Source organism: Loxodonta africana, chromosome 9 (assembly GCF_030014295.1).
Source record: "Loxodonta africana isolate mLoxAfr1 chromosome 9, mLoxAfr1.hap2, whole genome shotgun sequence".
Classification (NCBI taxonomy): domain Eukaryota; kingdom Metazoa; phylum Chordata; class Mammalia; order Proboscidea; family Elephantidae; genus Loxodonta; species Loxodonta africana.
This window is the reverse complement of record NC_087350.1, coordinates 115,251,270-115,270,652: the sequence shown is the minus strand read 5'-3', so window position 1 is coordinate 115,270,652 and position 19,383 is coordinate 115,251,270. Positions and strand designations below refer to the sequence as shown.

Genomic DNA, 19,383 nt, shown 5'->3' with positions numbered 1-19,383 from the left:
AGGATGACAGCTTAGGGAGCCCTATGAGGCAGCTGAACTCTGTCCTATAGGGTCTCTATGAGTCAGAATCAACTAAACAGCAATGGGTTTGGTTTTGTTTGGGCTTCAGACTAAGCTGTTTCCTCCCCCTCTTTCCCAGGCAGCGATGACAGCATCGCCACCTCAAGACCCCTATGGCATCAGTGGGAGATGGTAACCCTGAGCAGGTATGGTCTCAGCACCTGAGGACTCCAGGGGACCAAGGGGAGGAAGGTGGGGGCAGGAGAAAAGGAAAAACCTTGCTGAATGTCCCATGATCACTGAACAAACTTCTTCATCATCATGTGAGAGGCACCCCCTGAGGACCCCCAAAAATACTTGGGGTGGGATTTTCAGATGGATAAACTCCTACATTAAAAAGTAGAAGGAAGATACAGACTGAAGCTTGGGTCATTTGTAGTCACGGACCTGGGAAACCCTTTGCTGTCCAGTAGATTCTGACTCATAGCAACCCTCTAGGACAGAGTAGAACCGCCCCATAGGGTTTCCAAGGCTGCGAATCTTCACAGAAGCAGACTGCCACGTCTTTCTTCCTTGGAGCAGCTGGTGGGTCGGAACCACTGAATTTTCAGTTAGCAGCCGAGCACTTAACCACTGCACCACCAGGGCTCCTTATAGTGGTTCTCAAACTTTAGCATGTATCAGAATCACCTAAAACCAAAAAAAAACCCCAAGCCTGCTGCCATCAAGTTGATTCCAACTCATAACCACCCTATATAGGACAGAGTAGAACTGCCCCATAGGGTTTCCAAGGAGCACCTGGTGGATTCGAACTGTCAGCCTTTTGGTTAGCAGCCAAGCTCTTAACCACTGTGCAGTTAAAGCTCAGACTCCTGGGCATCACCCCCAGAATTTCTGATTCAGTAGGTATGGGGTGGAACCTGAGAAGCTGAGTTCCTAACAAGTTCCTCGATGGTGATGCTGGTCTTGGGACCACCCTATAAGGACCACTGATTTCCCTCACTGGGTCATTCTCGAGGTGATGGCCATCAGCTTAGAAGCAGCCCAAAGACCCTGGCTTCCTGAGAGATGAAGATTCCTGGATCACAAAATCATTAAGGAAGGAACCACTGTTAGTATTAGGCCCTCTAGTGTATTTTAGACTGTTTTCTTTTTACTACAACCTACAGTGAGCAATAGAAACCACACCACCATGTAAGCACACACACACACACACACACACACAGAGAAATCACTTAAGTAAAAATTCTACAAAATGATATGTATACTTTCTGCCTGGGAGGCACTCTAATCTGTTCTATTCTACTATTCGTTTTTTGCTAATACTGTATGAAACTCACTAAATAGTTCTCACAGCTCACTAAAGGATTGCGACTGACAGTTTGAGAAATCCTGTGTTAGGGACTGGGTGAGGAAGTATCCGTCCAACTGGTGATATGTGAAGGCTAGTGAGGTGGAGGGCGTTGTGATGAGAATGTTGTCGTTTTTAGCTGCCATTGAGTTGACTCCAACTCTCGGCGGCCTTATGTACGACAGAAGGAAAAGTTGCCAGGTCCTGCACCATCCTCATCATTGTGGCTACTGTGCCAGTCCTTCTTACCAAGGGTCTCCCCCACCCTCGCTGGCCCTCCATTTCACCAAACATGATGTCCTGCTCAAGCAAGTGATCTGTCCTGATGATGTGTCCAGAGCAAGTGAGTTTAACAATGTTCTGTTGTGACCCATAAGGTTTTCATTGGCTAATTTCCAGAAGGAGATTGCCAGGCTTTTCTTCCTAGTCTTAGTCTGGAAGCTTCGCTGAAACCTGTCTTCCATGGATGACCCTGCTGGTATGTGAAATACCTGTGTCATAGCTTCCAGCATCACAGCAACACACAAGCCACCACAGTACAACATGCTGGCAGACAGGCAGTGATGTGGTTAGAATGGGAATAATTAATTCACCAGACAGGATGGAGCAAGCCACCTGCCCCCTGCCACACACACACATCGCCTGGAAACACACGGATATCGCAGACCATTTTTCCTGAATTTGCCAGTTTTACAGAACAGTATTTTTCTCTAGTCAAATATTTTCAGAAATGCACTTTGTGGAATTGAAAATATTATGGAGAAACCAAAATAATATCAATAACAGTCTATTCAAATTCAATTTAAAATTATATATTAATAGGACGTAGCTGATTAAGAGTCGTATCTTTGCATTCAGAGCTTCCCAAATGGGTTTAATAGCCTCGAAAATAAGTCCCCAATGCTTGAGGAGCAATGCAATATGCGTAACTGGTGTGATCAGTGCCTGTGAACGCCAAGCTGTGAGGAGACGCAGCACCCGGGCACACCTTAAAAACGCTGACTCCTTTTCCCGACTGCACTGAAGGCATGTGGGCCAGTGAGATCTGACACCAGCTTAATAACCCACAGGCGTCTTGCAGTTAAATGCAAATAAGTGGTGAAATTGCCATGGTGGGGGGAATTTAATTATCAGAGAAGTCAGTTTTGCTTGGGAAATGACTGGGATAGAAAAGTATATATAATTTACGGTACCAAACAATATGCGCTAAGAATGAACCAAAACACCCTATCGGCAGAAAAACAAGCAAGGGCAGAGAGGTGGATTCTCTGAACCTACTGCTGAGTAAACGACCTATCGATTTACCTGTCAAATGCAGCTTTTATGGCGTTTCATTCCCAACAAAATTGTAGTTTGCAAAGCAGAGTCTTTCAGTTAACCAGTGTGATGGAGATGAAAACCCAGCCAGGGAGGCAAGGCCAGAACATGAGATGCTATTCCCAGACAATCCTTGCTAAACAGAAAACAGGGCGTGGTGGTAGTCCCCTGTAGCTTCCTCTCTGCCCAGCTGGCTATACTTTCTGATGTGTCCACTACCTCCTTCTCCTTCTCCCACACCACACCTCCTTGAAGACAAGTTCCTCAAGAGAGCCAGCCCTATTAAAGAGCGGGATGCAAGGTCAGATGGCGTCCCTGGGTGGTACAAATGGTTAACACCCTCAGCTGCTAACTGAAAGTTTGGAGGTTCAAGTCCACCCAGAGGTGCCTTGGAAGAAAGGTCTGGCAATCCGTTTCTGAAAAATCAGCCATTGAAAACCCTATAGAGCACAGTTCTACTCTGACACTCACAGAGTTGCCACGAGTTGGAGTCAACGAGTTGGCAGCTGGTACTAGTGCTATGATCTGATTTATACTCTGAAATGATTTTCCTGGGTGCTCTGCGGAGACTATCGAAATTCAGGAGCAGAAACAAAGCGAACATTTGGGGTTCTGTTGCTGTAAATCAGGACACAAGGATGCAAGCCGCGGAGGTGAGATATGATCAGATAAGCTGGAGATAGAAAACCATAAGGGAAGGACACAGTTGGCATTTCTCAAGCTGAAAAAATTGAGGAAAAAATTCAAGCCTCAAGTTGCAATAGTGAAGGATTCTATGGAGAAAATATTAAATGACTCAGAAAGCACCAAAAGAAGGTGGAAGGAATACACAGAGTCATTATACCAAAAAGAATTAGTCAATGTTCAACCATTTCAAGAGGTGGCATATGATCAGGAACCAATGGTACTGAAGGAAGAAGTCCAAGCTGCTCTGAAGGCATTGGCAAAAAACAAGGCTCCGGGAATTGTTGGAATATCACTTGAGATGTTTCAACAAACAGATGCAGCGCTGGAGGTGCTCACTCCTCTATGCCAAGAAATATGGAAGACAGCTTCCTGGCCAACTGACTGGGAGAGATCCATATTTATGCCTATTCCCAAGAAAGGTGATCCAACCGAATGCGGAAATTATAGAACAATATCATTAGTATCACACACAAGCAAAAATTTGCTGAAGATCATTCAAAAACGGCTGCAGCAGTATATCGACAGGGAACTGCCAGAAATTCAGGCTGGTTTCAGAAGAGGACTTGGAACCAGGGATATCATTGCTGATGTCAGATGGATCCAGGCTGAAAGCAGAGAATACCAGAAGGATGTTTACCTGTGTTTTATTGACTATGCAAAGGCATTCGACTGTGTGGATCATAACAAACTATGGATAATGCTGCGAAGAATGGGAATTCCAGAACACTTAATTGTGCTCATGAGGAACCTATACATAGATCAAGAAGCAGTTGTTTGGACAGAACAAGGGGATACTGAGTGGTTTAAAGTCAGGAAAAGTGTGTGTCAGGGTTGTATCCTTTCACCATACCTATAAATCTGTATGCTGAGCAAATAGTCCGAGAAGCTGGACTATATGAAGAACAACAGGGCATCAGGATTGGAGGAAGGCTTATTAACAACCTACATTATGCAGATGACACAACCTTGCTTACTGAAAGTGAAGAGGACTTGAAACACTTACTAACGAAGATCAGAGACCACAGCCTTCAGTATGGATTGCACCTCAACATAAAGAAAACAAAAATCCTCACAACTGGACCAGAAAGCAACATCATGATAAATGGAGAAAAGATTGAAGTTGTCAAGGATTTCATTTTACCTGGATCCACAATCAACAGCCATGGAAGCAGCAGTCAAGAAATCAAAAGATGCATTGCATTGGGTAAATCTGCTGCAAAGAACCTCTATAAAGTGTTGAAAAGCAAAGATGTCACCTTGAAGATTAAGGTGTGCCTGACCCAAGCCATGGTATTTTCAATCACATCATATGCATGTGAGAGCTGGACAATGAATAAGGAAGACCGCAGAAGAATTGACGCCCTTTGAATTGTGGTGTTGGCAAAGAATATTGAATGGACTCCCAAAAGAATGAACAAATCCCTCTTGGAAGAAGTGCAACCAGAATGCTCCTTAGAAGCAAGGATGGCAAGACTGAGTGTTACATAATTTGGACATGTTTTTCAGGAAGGATCAGTCCCTGGAGAAGGATATCATGCTTGGCAGAGTACAGGGTCAGCAGAAAAGAGGAAGACCCTCAACGAGGCAGATTGACACAGTGGCTGCAATGATGAGCTCAAGCATAACAACAATTGTAAGGATGGCTCATGACCGGGCAGTGTTTCATTCTGTTGTGCATAGGTCACCATGAGTTAGAATGGACTCGACGGTACCTAACAACGACAACATGCTTTGTAAAGCAGATTCGGGACTTGCTGAAGGATGGGATGTGAGATAAAGAAAAGTCAAGAATATGGATTTAGAAAGGAGCCCTGGTGGTGCAGTGGTTAAGCGCTTGGCTGCTCGCTAAAAGGTCGGTGGTTCAAACCCAGCAGCAGCTCTGCGGGAGAAAAGACCTGGCAATCTGCTTCCATAACAATTACAGTCTAGAAAGTCCTACAGGGCAGTTCTACTCTGTCGCCAGGGGTTACTATGAGTCAGAATCGACTCGACAGCACACAACAACAGCAACATGGGTTTAGGAAGCACGGCTGCATGGTCAGTTCCATTTTGGATGCATTGGGTTCAAGATGTCTAGTATGCATTCCAGTGGAGAAACTGAGTCAGCTGTGAGACAGAGAAGATTGGGGTTCAGAGGCAATTCTGGAGATGATGCTATATATTTGTGAGTTGTCTGCATGTAGATGGTATTCAAAGAAAAGAAACTGGAGAGGGCACGTAGAGAATGATTGGGAGAAACGGGGGCCAAGGGCTTTGCCCTGGGAACTATGATGTTTGGAAGTTTGGATGATGAGAAGTGTCCAGCAAAGAAGAGTGAGAAGGCATGGCCATTGAACCAGGTGGAAAACCAGGAGTGTGCTAGCATACTTTTCAAAGTTTTTTTTTTTTCCCAGAGCAGTAGGGCTCTTTCAAAAATTATTGCTTCTCTGGGGTGACAGCTTTTCTTTGCAAACATGCCTCTCAGAAAGGACCTCTCTGGAATTGAAGAGGAAACACGAGAAGACGTGCCTGAGGCAAAACCTCAGTTCCTACTTCATGGATGTGCGGTGCCCATCAGGCTCTACAATCACCACTATCTTTAGCCATGCACAAACCAGAGTTTTGTGTGTTGGCTGCCCCACTGTTCTCTGCCAGGCTCCAAGGGGAAAAGCAAGACTTACAGAAGGATGCACCTTCAGACGGAGGCAGTACTAAAAGCACGCTTAATCAAGATGCGCGGGAAACCATTCCAATAAACACATTTTGGATTAAAAATATTACTTATAAATCTAATCTTACAGAAAAGCCAACATGGAAACCATGATTTTTAAGGAAGGGGTCCACCACCCGTCTGTCAGTTTGTGGTACCATGGTGGCTTGCGTGTTGCTATGGTACTGCAAGCTATACCACCAGTATTTCAAATACCAGCAAGGTCACCTCTGGTGGGCAGGTTACAGTGGCACTTCTTGACTGACAAACTAGGAAGAAAAGCCGGATGATCTTCTTCCAGGAACTGTCGTTCTTGCTGTTGCCGTCCAGTTGATTCTGACTCATGGCAATCCCGTTTGCGTTAGAGTAGATTTGCCTTCCACAGGGTTTTCAATGGCCGATTTGTCAGAAGTAAATCACCAGGCCTTTCTTCCAAGGTGCCTCTGGGTGGACTTGAATCTCCAGCCTTTCAGTTAGCAGTGAGCATGTTAACCATTTTCACTCCCCAGGAACTCTTAAAACAGTGGTAGTCTCAGGCAAACCAGGATGGTTGGCCACCCAAGCTGGATTAACCCTTCCGTAGCTTCCCTGGGTCATCAGGATGACAGAATCACTTCTTGGTAAGAATTTGAGGGTCCAGTGGTTCCTTTTCCTCCAGGTGCAGTCCCTTCTGTCACTCTCTGTCCCAACCTCACTCACGTTCTTCTGGTTCTCTGAACCTAAGGACTGCTTGGTTCTTATATAGTATTTGCATATGCTTCTCTTTAGGTAAAACTTTGCTCCTCATCCTTTTACTTGGCGAACTCCTTATCTTCCATTTGTCACTTCCATACAGAACCCCCCCCAGCCCCTAAGACTGGATTGCTCTATTCTCCCCCCAAGTCCATCCATTGCACCCTCAAAACCTTCCATTACACAACTAACCACGTGCATTTGTAATCGTTGGCTTACTTGTCTGTTTCTCCCGTTACACTGTAAGCTCTCTGACGCCAGGAAACACAGCTTATGGAACCCCTAACAGAGGGAACCCTGGCGGCACAATGGTAGGTGTTCGGCTGCTGACGGAAAAGTTGGCAGTTCAAATCCACTCAGCGGCTCTGCAGGAGAAAGCCTGGTGATTTGCACCCGTAAAGATTACAATCAAGAAAGCTCCATGGAGCTGTTCTACTCTGTCACGTGGGCTGCTGTGAGTCGGGATCAACTCAACGGCACCCAGCAACAGCGCCTAACTGAGTTTTTGGCACCTAATAAATTCTCAAAATCTATCTACTGACTAAATGAGTACATTAATTTATGAGAAATAGTTGAGGTCTTAAAAAGGCAAATTCCTTCCCCAAACACGGTCAGCTTACTCCCATGGATGTTACTGAAGTGTTTTAAAACCAGCAAGCGACAAATTAACATTTCAATATTCATCATTTAAAACCACATTTTCTGTAAAAGTTTGCTTTTAGTAGATTTCACCAGAATTGGGTTATAAACAGTAAAAGAAGCATTAACGGGCGTGCTTATTATACATAAAAGCACTCTGTGTACAACTGCAGGGTTTTGTTTTTCTCTTAGTGCTGCTTTTGGTCACTTACAAACAGACGAGAGAGAGACAGACAGAGAGAGACAGAGAAAGCGAGAATATTGCTGCGGAAACTATCCCAGCACAGCAAGTCACTTCTTCCACTCAGAGGGCACTGAGGATTTATCACTCCAGCCTCCAAAATGAGTTCTGGTTTTGATTTCCTTGAGGTTTCAAAGGTGACAAACACGAACCTTCTATTTTTATGTTCCAAGGAAATATAACTGGCTCACAGCCCTTGCATAACTCCAGAAAGTGGCCCAAACAGCTGCTGCCGCCGCTGAAACCTTTATGTGGGGATTTCTAACCCAGAGGAAACGTTTTCGGACAAGTGTGGATGAGGGCTTTCTGCAGGGGATTTAGCACTGCAAGTGCTGACACGCTAGATGACAGTGTGGTACAGGGGCCTGCATCCCAGGCTCTGCTATTTTACAACAGAACGTGTGACGGCTTCCCCAGGGAAAAACAGCACGTAGCCTGCCTGCCTTTATTTGCCTGTCAAACACATAAATGGCCTTGTTGTTTGTTGTTGTTGTTAGGTGCCGTCGAGTCGGTTCCAACTCATAGCAACCCTATGCACAATAAAAGGAAGCACTGCCCGGTCCTGCACCATCCTCACAATTGCCATTATGCTCGAACCCATTGTTGCAGCCACTGTGTCAATCTATCGTTTTGAGGGTTTTCCTCTTTTTCACTGACCCTCTACTTTACCAAGCACAGTGTCCTTCTCCAGGGACTGGTCCCTCCTAGTAACACGTCCAAAGTATGTGAGACGTAGTCTCGCCATCCTTGCTTCTAAGGAACATTCTGGCTGTACTTCTTCCAAGACAGATTTGTTTGTTCTTCTCCCAGTCCCTATTCAATATTCTTCACCAACACCATAATTCAAATGAAGCAAAATATATAAATGCACTAAGATTCTTTAAAGATAGGGCAGTGGGATTTTCTCATTTTAGAGCATCTACTGTTTTACTGTTTTGTTAGGTGAAGGCTTAGGGGTGAGGATTTAACCTGTGACAATAGGGTAGAAAGGAGGACTAGTGGTGAAATTTAAACAATGACCTTCCTGAATTTCCCAGGGATGACTTTCACAAGAACCACGAGATGGCGTTGTCTACTGTGGGACTGTGTGCTGCCGCTCAGTAAGCTCTGGGAGACGAAGGGGTTTCCCATCCCTCCTTGTATTTTGAAGTTTTTTTTTTAACCTACCTTCTACTTCAGCTTTATTCACGTGTGTGTTGTATGGCTGTGGTGAGTGCTGGGATTTAAAGGACAAGAAATGATTGGAAATAAATCTTGGATAATCTCAAGAAGGGCACTGTCTTCATTAACTAGGGCTGGCTGAATATGAATACCACAAGTGGGTGGCTCTAAAGAACAGAAATTTATTTTCTCACAGTTCTAGAGGCTGGAAGTCCGAATTGGGGTTTTGGCTATGTTGATTCCTTCCTTGTTGATAGCCCCAGGTGTGCCTTGGCTCCTTGGCTTGTAGACAATATTCACATGGTGTATGCCCTTCCCCCATGTGGGCAGTTCTCTGTGCCTAATCTACCCTTTTAATAACTCAGAAGTGATTAGATTTAGAACCCTCAGCCTAAGATCTAACAATTATGTTACTTGGGTATGACCTAATTAATATAACAAAAAAAACCCTGTTTCCAAGCAGGATGACACTCACAGGTATAGGGCTTGGGAGCATAACACATATTTGGGGGAGAAGGGGCTCAATCCAAAACAGCACTAATCCAAAAACCCTTGTTGTCAAGTTGGTTCTGACTCACAGAGACCCTATAGGACAGAGGAGAACTGCCCCATAGGGTTTCCAAGGAGTGGCTGGTGGATTCGAACTGCCGACCTTTTGGTTAGCAGGCAAGCTCTTAACCACTGTACCACCAGGGCTCCATAACAGCACTGAAGGGCTATAATGAAATAAAGAGCATGGGAAGCTTGGGGGAGAAAATCGGCACACCCACCCACCACGATGCCACATTCAACAGCTCGGTCTGTGTTTACCCATCAAAGCAAAGGAGATGTCTACCCAATCCGGTTGTTGCAGTTTAAGCAACTCAGATATTTGTTTGGATTAATCACACCCCAACAATATTGTTCTTTCTCCTTGGTATCCATTTGTATCTACCTTCCATAGCGACATTTCCACTGTAAAGCGCGTAGGATGGAACGTAGGCCCTTATCTCTAGTTCCTGTGCATGAGGCTATAATGTTAAGCAAAAGGAGTAAATTCATAACAAGAACCTTGGGCTTTAAAATAGTTGCTCTTTTTAAACTTCATAACAACCCCATATGTAGATATTACAGAGGGGTAAACTGAGGCTCAGAAAGGGTAAGAAAATAGTCCCAGCTCATAAAGCCTGTAAGTGGCAGGCTGCGATTTAACCTCAAACCAGTCTAAACCTAATCCTCACAGTGTCATGGGCTCTGCACTGCACCATCCTGCCTTCAAATAAAATGCGACTGCGTGACTGGGCATGCTCCCTCTTCGTCCTCTGTGTTCCTATCTGTATCAAGAAGGTGGGTCACAAGCTACAGGTACCTGTAGCGCAGAAACTATGCCTGCCCCATGCTGATGTTTTCAAAGTTCTGGCTGAGATGTTTGGCCAATATAATGCACAAGGCAATTGGATCATTTTACTTTTCCCCTGAATGGACCCGAAGTTCGATTGACTTTACCGTATTGATTATCTATCTCTGAATTGTGAACTATTGTTGCCCAGCTTTCTCTGTGTCACACACATGCTCAGTGCCATACGAAAGAGAGTTTGCAACTTGAGGACCTAGAACTTGCTGTCAAACGCATGCTTTGTGTAAACTCTGTCAGTCAAAGTGGGCCAGACAGTTCGGTTCAAGAAGCAGATAGCCAGATGTCAGGCACCATGCTAAGGGCTAAGATTTCGAAGACATGTAGGGTGTAGTCCCAACCCTCAAGGAGCTTAGAGTATAGTAAGGGGACAGACACCTAAAGAAGATAATTTCAGCATAGTTTGGTAAGGCGTTGGGAGCTAAGTGAGTAGAGATTGCCTTTATTCCATCCTGAGAGCTCAGAGAAAGCTCCCTGGAAGCTACGATGTATCAGCTAAGCTTCGAAGGATGAGTTATAGGCCAGTGTCAAAACAGACTAACTCTTCCCTTTGCCTCCTGCTCTTCACTAGAACCTACCTTCAACATTAGTTACATGTCAGATCCCAGGGTGGGGGTTATATGACCTTGACCCAGAATTATATCCTCCCTTCTCTTTCCTGAGAGAATGGCCTCTAGCCACTGCAACACCTGGGCTCCATTACCCTTGGGCTTTGGTTGGATTTGGCCAACGTGGAGGCACCAGCAATAGATCCTATGTTAGGAGGAGAGAGAAGTTGGGGTATTTATAACTCAAGCTCGTTCTAGAAAGTGTTGCAATTATACCAGTCACTGCATCCCTCTATGACTGTACCTTCTGTGGGGGCTTCTTCCTTTCTGTAGCTCTCAGTGGGGCTCCAGGAATGCCCTGTCCTCCATTGTCCCTGTTACTAGTTCTGGGTACCTCAACACCCCTTGTTGGTTCTCTTAACCCTAACCCACAATTCTGTAAATCATTCCTTCATTAAAAAATCTCTTTGAAATTCCCACACGGCTATGCCACTCTTTCCTGTAGGAGCCTGCTTAATAAAGGTAAAGGAGAAGGAAGAGCTATAACTGGCCCAAGCTTCATCCTGGATAGTCTTACAAATCACAAGAGTTAGTGGAAACATGTTTGAATCCTAGTGGATTGGGCAGCCTTAGGCAGAGTCACCTTGCCCTTCCGAATCTCTACGAAATATGTATATTGTGAAGTCCGTCCTGTCTATGCTTAAGGGGGATGAGATGCAATTCAATCCAGCTAGTATATCTTGGGAAGCCCTCGTGGTGTAGTGGTTAAGTGCTACGGCTGCTAACCAAAGGGTCGGCAGTTCGAGTCCACCAGGTGCTCCTTGGAAGCCCTATGGGGCAGTTCTACTCTGTCCTGTAGGGTCGCTATGAGTTGGAATCGACTCGACAGCGGTGGTTTTTAGTATATCTTGATCATGTACTGATTCGTTAGCATAGTAAAGATACTATGCTGCGAATCAGCTACAAATCAGCCTCAGAAGAGCTAGAACCAGAGTGCTCCTTAGAAGCGAAGATGGCAAGACTTTGGCTAGCTTACTGTAGACACGTCATCAGCAAAGGCCAGTCACTAGGAAAGGACGTCATGCTCAGTGAAGCAGAGGGCCAATGAAAACAAGGGAAACCCTCAACGAGTTGGACTGACACAATCGCAGCAACAATGAATTCAAACACACCGATAATCGTGAAGATGGCCAGGACTGGGCAATGTTTTGTTCTGTTATACAGAAGGTCGCCATGAGTTGGAGCCAACTTGATGGCAAAAAACAAAATCGCTCTTTTTGCAGAAACACATTAAAGATTGTTATTTTGCCTTTGACTTTGGTAAAGAAATGCACATTTAATTATGTATTTTATAAACGTAAATTTTATCACCAGTAATTGAGAATCAGAACAGTTTGTATCCTCATTACCACTGTAAAAAATTAAACTATACAAGATAGAGTGCAATCTCTACTGTAAGAGCAAAGCCAATCCATAAAAACACACAACAAAATAAGAAAGCACCAGGTCAGAAATCGTAAAAGAAGACATATAAGCTAAATTAAACATAATTTAGTTAAATTTCCTTACTAGAAGACAAAGATAATAATATAAATTGGTTATGTTTCATTATCAAAAGACAAGTCTCTGGAAACCAAACCGTATTGTGCGCGGGAGACGCACAAAAAAAAATGACACTAAAAAGTGCTTTTTTAAAACTGAGTAAAGATTCATCAGGTGAATGCGAAGAAAAAGAAAAGGCGATATTATTAACATTAGAAAGCATAGAATTTAAGGGCAAAATAGTGCACGGGATCAATAAGGCTATTTTGAATTGTCAACACATATGAAGTTATGGTAGACACATCATATAATTTAATCAGCAGAAACACACCTTTTCAGGTAGATTTAAAGAAGCACCATTTGCCAGTGTGATAAATAGAGATTATCAGCACTCTTGGACACCATACCTTACTGGTTAGATTGCTCCATCTCCTCACCTTCTGCTCTGCCCCAGAAGATGTGATGTCAGCCATGGCTCCCTCATCTTCCTCTCTGTGAAGTATGGCAAGCTTGAAGATCTACAAGACCCAAACAGATCCTATCAATGAGGGAAGTGGCCCAGGTAGAGCAAGCGAGCTTCATCTAAAGGGCACGGCCATTACCCAGCTCCAGCCAGTTTTAAACACAGAAGACTGTGCACTCTGTCTTGGCAGTTCTTTAGCTTTTCAAGAGAAATCAGAACCTCAGCTTTTTACGTGGTTTTCCAATTTTAAAATATTAGCTCAGTTACAAGCAGAGCAACATAAGACACCTCTATACTGCGTCTAGCCCGTGGGTCTCCTGTTCGAGACTTCTGCTCCAAGTTGTGTCTCTATACTGGAATTACCCCATTTTTCCTTCTCAAAATATAGCCAGCTCCATAGGATATAATCAATCCTTAAACCTTGTTGAGTGGATAACTGAATGAATGAATTGAAACCATCTCTTCCTCCAAGGATTTTTAGTCTAACCAAGAAAAAAGATGATCAATGATGAAAAGACAATGTGATAATTGCTACAAAAGGGCCAAAGCTTGGGTGTGATGGGAGCTCAGAGAATGAGCCCTTAAATCAAACTTGGGTTCTTCTTCCCAGAATATCTTTATTAAAATATCCCTCTGTAGGGGTAAAGCTTAAAGAAAAGGAGATTCATTCACATAGTGGAAAGTTATACCAAAGTTACATGGATGAATTACATTTATAAGTATCAGTATGGACAAATCTCAAAAAGATAGGGTCAGGTGGAAGAAAAAAGTTACAAAAGGATTCATGGAGAATAAGAGCATTTATGTAAAATTTGTAAATGCACAACATAACACTATATGGAATGTTAAGAATCTATGCATGTGTTCAGAAGTAAAAAAATACGCACTAGAATGATACATGGCAACTTCGAGATAATATTTAATCCTGGGGACAGGCAGAAAGGCTAGGACAAGGGAGAGGGCGCTGGGGCTTTCGTCCTGTCTGCGATGATATATTTCTTAACAAAAACTATTTGAAGCAAACATAGATGTACGTTGATAACCATTACATTTCACTAGTAGGTTCACCAGTGTCTGTATATTGTCCTCTGTAGCTCTCAGTATGTTTGTTGTTGTTGTTAGGTGACTTCAAGTTCAAATCCAACTTATAGCAACCCATGTGGAAGAGTAGAACTTCCCCATAGGGCTTTCTAGGCTGTAATCTTTACAGGAGCAGATTGCCAGGCCTTTCTCCCACGGAGCCACTGAGTGGGTTGGAACTGTCAACTTTATGGCTAGCAGCTGAGTGCTTAATCATTGCCTGAACAGGGCTCCTTCTCATTATATTTGAAAAAGAATAATGACAATGCCCTGTGCCATCCCTGGGAGAAGGAAGTGATGCGTTAATCCTGGGAGCCTTGGAATTACTCTTCCTGGGTTTAAGGTGAAAAAAGGTGGTGAAATGCCGATCTGCATTGTGTGGCTTGGATATGCTTGATGGTTCCTGTTCAGGTTATGTGCTGACACATAGCAGTCTCTACTTTCCCCAGCCCCTCTCTGCCTCCCTTTATCATCAACTCCTCCAGTCTGTGGATATGGCCACTGGTCACACCCAGCTCAAACAAAGCCAGTTCCTGAGTCAAAACATGGCCACTGGACACCACCCGGAGGAAGGAAGGGCAATCATGCCCTCAGAAAGGATGCAGAGTACCTGCAAGGAAAGGGAAGAGGTCATATTGTAAAATGCTGGGTCCAGTAAGAGCCTTAAAAACTATCTAGTACCACTCCTAGTTTTACAAATGAAGAAATCTTCAGAGCAAAGAAGGACTTCTCTAAGGCGCAGTAGCTAATTAATAATGAGGCCTGTTGGGTGGATTATTGCCTCCATGAGACCAGAGGAACTAGATGGTGCCCAGCTACCATTGCTGAACGTTTTGATCAAAGATTCTATAGAGAAATCCTGATCAAAAGGGAGAAAATGCAGAACAGAATTTAAAATTTCCATGGAATCCAGACTTTATGGAAGCATAGAGGCTGGATGAACCCCCCAAACTATTGCTCTGAAATAACCTGTAAACCTGAAACCAAAACTACCCCCTGAAGTCTTCTTTAAACCAAACAATAGTTCAGCTTAATTAGCAAAGATTATCTGCCTTGAGCATCATGCTCTTTTAAAGAACTCTCTCTGTGGGATCAAATTGACAACAACAACTTTAAAGGCTAGAGAAGAAACTTAGGGGGCAGTGAGTTCATGTTAATGGTGAAGGAATAATTAGAAAAAGATGAGAATGGTTGCACAACTTGAAGAATGTAATCTATGTCTCCGAATTGTGCATGTAGAAATTGTCAAATTCACATAAGTTCTGATGTGTACATTTTCAACAACAGCAAAATAATAAATTATTAAAAATAATAAGGCCTGGACACAGGACAGGCCCAGGGTCCCAATCCAGGGACCATCCCACTGCTGAGCCCACCACACTCACAAAATTCTAAAGACGTTCGAACTGAGCCTGAGATCATAGTCCAAGTCCCTTATACTGTAAACATGAGAACCAAAACTTGCAACGATCCTCTCGTATTGAAACATCTAAAAATTTCCAAGACTGCTTCAGCCACTCTAAAACACGTGCAGTTCACGAATCTGAGACTCTGACTCTAGAACACAAAAATCAGTGAGTGGGAGGGAGGGATCGATTCTGAGAACCTTTGATTTATCTAATTTGAGGCTTTTTAGTTACCTCTTTGTACATATTGTACACTCTTTTCAGCAACTGCCTCTGTCTTTTTTCCTAGAGAAATACTGCTCATCCTTTCAATGGCCACTTCTTTGAGAAGCCTTCCTATATGGCTAGGTTGAGTTGGTCTCCTCCTCTCTTTACTTCCAGATGACTCTGGCAAGTGCATAAAAATAAAATATTATGTGATCAGTGCTCTCATAAAACCTTACCCTCTCACACTCCCCCAAATTAAAGTTCCTTGAGAACCTGTGTCACGTCTGATTCATCTCCAAAAAGTAGTACGTGGTCGACAAATATTTGTTGAATGAATTAAAGGCAGTGCACCTTCAAAGATATGTTTCCTGGAAACAAGTGGATTTCCTTAGCATGATGACTGACTCTAAAATCCTTGCCATTAATGTTGGCCTCTGATAGAACTCCCCATAGCGTGTACCGTGAAATGGGCTTTGAAGAGTTCTGGAAGAAAATTGTGCCTTGAGTTGTGAGTTCTGCAAAGGCAGAGGAGTTTACTTCGGAATGCAGTAAGTTCCCCAATCCCTGGAAATGTTTAGAGAATAAGTGGGCAATAGCTGGAAGGGGTGTCTTAGAGGAAATTCAAGCACTGGATGAGGGGCTGGCCTAGATGTCCTTCAATACTCCTAACAAAGACATCACCTGAGACACAGACCGTAGAGGGACCAGCCTACCAGTCCATCATACACTTAGTCATTCATTCATTAGTAGGAACTGAAGAAATACAAAAAGAGGAGAGACACGATAGTAGCTTTGAGGTACTCAGTCTAACGGAGAAAACCCCTCACAAAAAGGAAGTCCAGTTGTTCTGGGGTGCCCCAATAGGCAGCATGAAGTCAAGAAGATATTATGCAAATACTAGGCCAATGGTTGTTGTCATGGTTAGCTGCCCTTAGGTCAGCCCCTAACTCATGGTGGCAACCTCATTCACAATGGAATTGGATCACCATGATCCACAGGGTTTTCAATGCAGATTTTTTGGAAGTAGACTGCCAGGCCTTCCGTCTTGCGTGGACTCAAACCTCCAACCTTTCAGTGAGCAGCCAAGCGTCCTAGCCAGCCCCCAGAAGTGGATTCCTCTATCCATCTCCTCCAACTCCTTTACCTTGAAGAGTGTCCTTCAATCACAGAAAACACCCACAGACCTTTGCCCAGAAAGTGCTAAGCCCTACAGGGGTCTGTAACTCTTAAGCACCTTCCCACCATCACCTTCCTTCTGAAGATCTGGAAGAGGCTTTCCCGCCAAGAGGAGAACCGAGCCCCTGTTTCTCACACGGCCTGCTCGGGGCTTTGCAAGAGCATGAAACGCCGTTAACGCCGACGTGAGACCCACAGTTGTTCCTTAACAGGTTATTCAACGCCACTGCTTGCTGCCTGGCCTATAAGCAGCTGTTGGCAACTAGTGAAAATTGTCACTGGGATCGGGAATTACTACACACAAGTGAAATAAATCCGCCTTTCGGATTGGGCGGTAAAGAATCCCCCCACCCCCATAGCCTGGCGTGTACACTTACGGTCCCATGGCTCACTTTTCTTTCTGCATTTCACCTCTTTTTTAATCCCCCCCGCCCCCCGCCCCGAGGTTCTGCTCTATTAGACATTTTTATTCCTGCGATGCAGGACTTTTGCCCGTTGAAAACATAGCAAAGAGGTTAATCGGAGCTGAAGTAGATGGGCTCTGTTACACTCATTCTGATTTATCGGACTCCTTTGCTGGGTCACCAGCTTGAAATCTTTGGCACTGGTTCAGGCCGTGTCTCTGGTAGAGGGTTTCATTCCCATTTTATTTTAAAGGTGGCTCTGTTTTTGTTACAGATGATATGGTTGAATCTCAAAATGCCACAAAGTAAAATGCGTATGCTAAATTTGATAGATATTTTCCCCCCTGGAGCCATAAAAATGGAAACAAAAGCAGTTTAAGGGGCTCTTTTCAAACTTCTGGGACGCACACTGGAAAGTGTATTAGGTTGGTTGGACTGATTTTCGTTCTCGGGTACTGGCGACCTGAAGGCAAAAGCTGATTTTTGCATCTGCCAACGTTACTGCTACCATAATGAATACCCACGCGCTGCCCACGGGCAAAGAGAAGCGCTGGTGTCCGCGAGGTGGGCCTGCGGCCAGGCCTGGGCTCCTGGGCTACTCCGAAATGTTAGGAGGTTGGGACTGCTCCGCAGGGGAAGAACTAGGTGATCAAAAGTGTAAAGAGATGGAAGAAATCCCACCTCAAAAGGAAAGAAGAGGAAAGGCAAGAAGGGACCAAGCTGGAGAATCCCCTGCTCCTGACAGGAGACTTGCCATGCTTCCCAGCAGGGGCAGATTATCCAACAAGCAAAGTAAGCACAGTGCTTACCTTGCTTTCACATTTTTCACCACATCCAAGATTCTGCTTCTAGGTATGGCTGGCATCTGTCTCTCTCCCATCCACACAGCACCTTCCTACAGAATCAAAGCCTCTTTTTAAATTTACAATCCCTGATGGGGTGGATGACCCAGTAAGCAAGGTAAGCACAGACTAACTTGTGCTTACTTACTAATCTGTAGTGAACAATTTCACACATGGGAGCGGTGATTAAGAGCTTGGCTGATGACTAAAAGGTCAGCAGTTCGAATCCATCAGCCGCTCCTTGGAAACCCTATGGGGCAGTTCTACTCTGTCCTGTAGGGTTGCTATGAGTCGGAATTGACTCGACGGCAACCGGCCATGGGTTACGGGTTCACCACATCGCTAACACAGTGAAACCCATGTGAAATTGTTCACTATGAATGGTCTGGTAAGCAAGGTAAGCACTGTGCTTACCTTGCCTATTGGATAATCCTCCCCTGCTTCCAAGTTTCCAAGCTTCTCCAGGATTCCGAGGGTCACTTTGGACAGCTCGATTATCCTAAACAAATTGATTTGAAGAAGGTGATTCAAATTGGGTATGGGTGGGCATTAAGTCCACACGAGTAATGAGACCAACAGACGATAAGGAAGTTTTTCTGATAAGATGATGCAATCTTTGCCACAGTTGGGTGGCATGAGGTGCTTTGACCGGGAACAATAATACTGACACATGCAAAAAAAAGCTTTGCAGGCAGGCGTGTCGTTGTTGTTAGCTGCCGCCAAGTCAGACCCAGGCACGTGGCGACCCCATACACAATGGAACAAAACACTGCCCCATTTCGCACCATCCCAGTGATTGGTTGCAGATTAGGCTTTTGTGATCCATAGGGTTTTCATTGGCTGATTTTCTAGATTGCCAGACCTTTCCTCCTAGTCCCAAGCAAGCATAATGCTGGATCATTAAATTTTAATTGTCTTGATTGCAATATAATTGCCATCTTCCGTGGTGCTCAGGGCAGCATCTGACCCTAGGAGATAAGGCTTGAGTTACCTCCTAGGAGACTAAGAAGAACATGCTCTGCCTAGGGCAATCTGGGGCAGCCCAGCACCACAGTCTTAATTCTGGATCAGGCACATGTCTCTCTGAAGACTTTTTCTCTCAGCCTGAGACACATGTCCCAAAGTCTTTGAAGCCCTGTGTCTCAGGACTCAAGGGGCAGAAACCTGAAGGCAAGTGATTCCTTTGTTTCCTTCAGGGACTTGTGTCTTTGGGGAGAAGGGGGTCAGTAATACGTTTATGATCCTGAATATCTATTTTCCCTAAACTGAGACCATATCACATCATGGGTGAGGCATTGTGGCTCAGTGGTAGAATTCTCGCCTTCCATGATGGAGACCCCAGTTCGATTCCCAGCCAATGCACCTCACACACAGCCACCACCCATCTGTCAGCAGAGGCTTAAGTGCTGCTGTGATGCTAAACAGGTTTCAGTGGAGCTTCCGGACTAAGACAGAGTAGGAAGAAAGGCCTGGCCATCTACTTCAGAAAATCAACCAGTAAAAGC

At 44.4% G+C, this 19,383-nt stretch overlaps 1 pseudogene; it reads left to right on the top strand.

The window, feature by feature from the left end:
* The first annotated feature begins 4,486 nt into the window (after nucleotides 1-4,486).
* LOC111747792 (small ribosomal subunit protein eS27-like) lies at nucleotides 4,487-6,049 on the top strand (annotated as a pseudogene).
* Nucleotides 6,050-19,383: the final 13,334 nt, after the last annotated feature.